This window comes from Apium graveolens, chromosome 11 (genome assembly GCF_009905375.1).
Source record: "Apium graveolens cultivar Ventura chromosome 11, ASM990537v1, whole genome shotgun sequence".
Lineage (NCBI taxonomy): Eukaryota > Viridiplantae > Streptophyta > Magnoliopsida > Apiales > Apiaceae > Apium > Apium graveolens.
Window position 1 is genome coordinate 62,205,382 of NC_133657.1, and position 6,549 is coordinate 62,211,930.

The window sequence follows — 6,549 nt, forward strand, 5'->3', positions numbered from 1 at the left end:
ATCAACTGCAAAACTGCCAATGAAGTTTGGGATACTATACAGATAATCTGTGATGGCACTGAGCAAGTTAAAGAAAATAAGATGCAGCTCTTGATTCAGCAATATGAGCATTTTCACAATGAGGAAAGTGAGTCACTCACTGACATTTTTAGTAGGTTTCAAAAACTACTAAATGCTCTCAAATTACATGGAAGGGTCTATCAGACTAAAGACTCTAATATGAAATTCCTTAGATCTCTTCCAAAGGAATGGAAACTAATGACAGTCTCATTAAGAAACTCACGAGATTATAAGGAGTTTACTTTGGAGAGACTGTATGGCATCCTAAAAACCTATGAGCTTGAAATAGAGCAGGATGAAAGGATGGAGAGAGGAAAGAAGAAAGGAGGATCCATTGCACTAGTTGTTGAGTTGGAACAGGAGAAGGAAGTGAAGATGGAAGCTGTTGAATCAACTTCAAAGGTCTGTGAGAACAAGGGCAAGGGGCTTGCAATAGAAAGTGAAGATTCATTAAGCCAAGATGACATGGAGGACATTGATGAGCACCTAGCATTTCTTTCCAGGAGATTTGCCAAACTCAAGTTCAAGAAGAACTTTGGAGCAGCCAAGCCAAATAGAAACATGGTGGATAAGTCAAAATTCAAATGTTTCAAATATGGCTTGGCAGGGCATTTTGCCAGTGAGTGTAGGAAGTCAGATTCCAGTAAGAAAAAGTTTGAGTCTGTGGATTATAAGCAAAAATATTTTGATCTACTCAAGCAAAAGGAAAAGGGCTTTTATTACACAAGAAAATGACTGGGCAGCAGATGGTCTGGATGAAGATGAAGATGTCAGCTATGTCAATCTAGCCCTAATGGCCAAGTCTGATGAAACATAGACAAGTTCCTTAAGCAATCAAGTAATTACTACAAACCTTGCACATTTATCTAAAGCTGAGTGTAATAATGCCATTAATGACATGTCTACAGAGTTATATCATTTGTGTGTTACACTTAAGTCTCTCACTAAAGAAAATGCTAAAATCAAAGAAAAAAATTTGTTTTTAAGTGAGAGGAATAATGTGCTTGAGTCTCAGTTTATTGATTTTGAGAAATTAAGAATTGAGTGTAAGATTGCTAAGGAGGAATTAACTGAGTCCTCGAAAAAGGAAGAAATTTTAAAGAAGCAGCTCGAGCGTGAACAAGAAGTGATTAAAGCATGGAAAACATCCAGGGATGTCCATTCTCAAATCACCAAAGTTCAAGGAATCGAGTCTTCTGTGATGAAGCCTGGAAAAAGAACAAAGAGAAACTAGAACCTAATTTGGTAGATGGTCTGCTAACAGATGTAGACTCGACGGATGATGAGGACTATCCGTCGGATAACAAAAAGTGTTATCCGTCGAATGATGAAAATCCTCATCCGTCGGCTATGAGCAAGCCCATTAGCAAAGCCAAACTAGTTAAGCTGAATGAGAAGTATGGGTCTATTTCCAAGAATTTTGTTTCAGGAGAGTCAAGTCAAGTTAAGAAAGGGAAAAAGGCTAATGTTGGTCACATGATTGTCAAACAGTTAAGTGACAGACTTCAAAAGATTGAGGTAAAAACAGAGACTAAAAGGAAAAACAATAGGAATGGTAAAGTAGGGATTAACAAACACAATAACTACACACCTGATAAATATGCTCCCAGAAAAATCTGTGTCAAGTGTGGTAGTGTAAATCATCTGTCTGTTAATTGCAAATCTGCCATGCCTACTTCCATGTCTGTGCAGCCTCAATTTCCTAACATGAATGCCATGCCTCCCATGCCTGTTAATGGTATGTCTATACAGAACATGAATGCACAGTTTGCTAATATGCCATTTGCACCTAATCCCTATTATGCTGCATACAGTATGCCACAAATGCCATTTAGCATACCTTACTGGAATAACATGTTTACCCACAGCATGCCATTTCCTGTTAGTCATAGGATGCATGATAATTCTGTTGCAATGAATGGTTTCAAAGGCTCAACTCAAATGACTAAGAATGAATCTGAAATTCCTAAGTCAAATGAAATAAGGCCTAAGAAATAGAAAAAGAAAGTTAACAAGGCAGGACCCAAGGAAACTTGGGTACCAAAATCAACTTGATTTGATTTTGATGTGTGCAGGGAAACAGAAAGAATCTTTGGTACTTGTATAGTGGTTGTTCAAGACACATGACTGGTGATTCTACCCTGCTCACATAGTTCAAAGAAAGAGCTGGCCCAAGTATTACTTTTGGAGATGACAGCAAGGGTTATACTGTGGGATATGGCTTGATTTCAAAGGACAATGTCATCATTGAGGAGGTTGCCTTAGTGGATGGTCTCAAACACAATCTGTTGAGTATCAGCCAGCTTTGTGACAAAGGCAATTCAGTAACCTTCAACTCAGAAGCCTGTGTTGTGACTAATAAAAGAAGCAACAAAGTGGTTCTCACTGGTGTGAGAAAAGGAAATGTGTACCTAGCCGATTTCAACTCATCTAATGCAGAATCTGTAACTTGTCTTCTCAGTAAAGCAAGTCAAGATGAAAGTTGGCTATGGCATAAGAAGTTATCCCATTTAAACTTCAAGACCATGAATGAGCTGGTATAGAAAGAACTAGTAAGAGGCATTCCTCTAGTGGAGTTTTTAAAGGATGGACTGTGTGATGCCTGCCAAAAAGGGAAGCATATTAAAGCATCATTCAGGAAGAAACTTGATTCAACAATTGAAGAGCCTTTGCAACTGCTTCACATGGATTTGTTTGGACCAATCAATGTATTGTCCATCTCAAGGAAAAGATTTTGCCTAGTAATTGTAGATGATTTCTCAAAGTTCTCTTGGACATATTTCCCAAAGTCTAAAGATGAGGCTAGTGAAATCATCATCAATCACATAAGGCAAGTCAATAATCATCCTGATTTCAAGGTTAGAAGAATCAGGAGTGACAATGGAACTGAGTTCAAGAATTCACTCATGAGAGCATTTTGTGAGGAAAATGGGATTCTGTATGAGTTTTCAGCAGCAAGGTCTCCACAACAGAATGGAGTAGTGGAAAGGAAGAATAGATCACTTATTGAAGCTGCAAGGACAATGCTTGAAGAATCTAAACTGCCTACATATTTCTGGGCTGAAGCTGTAAATACTACATGCTACACTCAGAATATTTCTCTGGTTAATCAAGCAAGATGCATGACTCCCTATCAATTGTTCAAGAACAAGAAGCCAACTCTAAACTTTCTTCATGTCTTTGGCTGCAAATGCTATATTCTGAGAAATCAAACTGATCAAAATGGGAAGTTTGATGCTAAAGCAGATGAAGGAATTTTTGTTGGATATGCTGTTGGTAAAGCATATAGAGTCTACAATCTAGGAACCAACATTGTTGTGGAATCAATACATGTTGTGTTTGATGATAAAAAGATTGAAGGACTGAAAGATGGAGATTACCATGAGAGCCTCAAATTTGACAATGTGGAGATGGTTAGTGATGACAGTGATGACAGCGATGATGAAAGTGATCAAGAGAATGTATCTAAGGATAATTCAGATAAATCTACCAACAATGAAGCACAAAACTCAACATTTGTCGAGTTGCACAATGCTTCATCCGTCGGAAGGCAATCTGTGTTATCCGTCGGGAGACAACCTACTTCATCCGTCGGTACTCAAAATTCACCATCCGTCGGGTTATCAAAAGGAGCAGGAAGTTAAGACAGATCACCTATAGAAACTTCTCCTTTCTCAAATCAAAGATCCAAAAACTCAGGGGGAGTTTCAAATAGTCAAAACTCAATCACAAATCAAGACAACAATGAGATATCTTCATCTAGAGCTAATCTAACTCAACAAATGAAATGGATAAAAGATCATCCCTTTGAGTTCATCATTGGTGATGTTTCTGCTAGAGTTCAAACAAGAAGAGCAACTCAGGAAGAATGTCTATACAGTAGCTTTCTTTCCAAGGAAGAACCAAAGAAGGTAGAAGAAGCTTTGTTGGATCCTGATTGGATATTAGCTATGCAGGAGGAGCTAAACCAATTTGAAAGGAATAATGTGTGGAAGCTGGTACCCAAGCCTAAAGGAAAGAATCCAATAGACACCAAGTGGGTATTCAGAAATAAGATGGATGAAAATGGCATAGTTGTAAGGAACAAAGCTAGATTGGTTGCTAAAGGCTATTGTCAACAACAAGGAATAGATTTTGATGAAACATTTGCTCCTGTTGCAAGACTTGAAGCCATCAGAATCTTCTTAGCCTATGCAGCCCATGCCAATTTCAAGGTCTATCAAATGGATGTCAAAAGTGCCTTTCTGAATGGAGATTTGGAGGAAGAAGTATATGTCAGTCAACCTCCCGGTTTTGAAGATCCAAATTTTCCAGAACATGTCTATTATCTTTTGAAAGCGCTTTATGGACTGAAGCAAGCACCTAGAGCCGGGTATGACACTTTATCAAAGTTCCTTTTGAAAAATCACTTCACAAGAGGTACTGTAGATAAAACTTTATTTTTCAGGAATGTTAATGGCTCTAGTATACTTGTTTAAATTTATGTAGATGATATTATTTTTGGCTCCACAAATGAGAAACTTTGCAAAAAGTTTGCCAAATTGATGCAAAGTAAGTATGAAATGAGTATGATTGGAGAACTAACTTACTTTCTTGGTTTACAAGTTAAGCAAGTTAGTGATGGAATATTCATTAGTCAAACTAAATATATTTTTGATCTTTTGAAGAAGTTTGATCTAATGGATTGTACATCTGCAAAAACTCCCATGGCCACAACAACTAAGCTTGAATTAAACACTACTGAAAAGTCTGTGGATATTTCAAGTTATAGAGGCATGGTTGGCTCACTTCTGTACTTAACAGCTAGTAGGCCAGATATAATGATTGCTACTTGTTTATGTGCTAGATTTCAGGCTGATCCTAGATAATCTCACTTAAGGGTACAGAGGATATAAGGGTGGATCCAGCCATTGCTCATGAGTCAATGATTGTGGATGATGCAGAAAAGGAAAGACAATTTCAGCAACATTACAAAGCTGTAATTGATAACATTTCCTTGGATGCTGACACTTTTACACATCCTGTGTCAGCCTATCAACTGTTGGCTGCTCAGGGCAATGAGGAGGCAGAGAAGACTTTAAATCTAGTACATACTTCAGAATCTCTACAAAGGGATAAAGTTGCTGTCAATTTAATTCCTTCTACAGCTGGTGAGCCATCTGAAGAATTTGGAGTAAATTCTAATGATGATGACTCTGTTTTATTTGATGGAAGCATGAACTTAGGGGGAGATGAAGGCCCAAGTTCCATACCAGATCTACCTGAATGGGCATTGACAAAGGAGTCTACACCAAGACAATTCAATGTATCCTTAGTTAAACAAATCATGTCTATTCAAAAGGCTATTCAGAACACCTCAAATGTACCAAGGCTATTCTTCAAGCCCACTTAGATTCTCTATATCTCATGAAGCTACAACAATTGTAACACCCCCAGATCCGGGGTCGGGGATCCGGGTCGTCATGAGTTCCATTTCCCTTAACAACACCCAATCTTAATAAATAATCAACTACTCTGTACTTTGACCCCACAATAAACACACACACCACAAGTTATAGTCTCAGAGATGAATATCCAAAAATAATCACAAGTCGTTTTATTCCACAATTATATGCCAATACACCTTAAACAGGTTTCTGAATAAATTTACATTTCTTTGCCATTATTACAATTCATAAATATACATAATCTGATACATCAAAAGTTGAAAGCCTAGCCTATTGGTAGTTCCTACCTCAGCTATGGCGGCATCAGTGCTTATAGAAAACTGCGGAACGTCTCCTAACCTCTTGCGAATCGGAAGCTTGGTCTGGTTCATTTTGTCTATCTGATGTTGTGTGATGAAAGAAGAAAGCAAGGGTGAGCAGCAAGCCCACCAAAATAATATGTATAATGATTAACAATATATGAGCCTTCTCATAGTACTCATGAAAGTCTTGGTCAAAAGAAATGAACCAAGTTTGATATCTTAATGCGATGAAGTCGCAAAATATTCAGTATATATACATATATACTTTTCAAAATATTGGAAGTCCTCTTCCATGCATAATATACACAAAATCCCAGTGTATAACTGTATATATAAAATAAAAAAAAAATATCGTTGCAAGGTGATCTCATACATCTAACCTTGTCTCAACGTTTTTCTGAAAATCTTTGTCATTCATAAGACAATTATTAACTAGATATAAGTTTAAAAGATGAGGTTACCAAATACCCCAATATACTTATATCTTTCCCAATACTACTTGAACTACCACCGTTCAAGTTATAACCAGTTTCAAAAGTTCATCACATAGATGAGACTACAAGACAAGATTTGAATAGATTCAATCTTTGAAATATTATTGAATGAAATAAAGTTACGAGATACTTTATTTAGTCCCGATATATATATATATATCCACATATATATCTCTTTAAACATTTCCTGGAACCTCTGTTATATAAAGTATGAACAGAGTTTGAAACATCCAATGAATTTTGGAA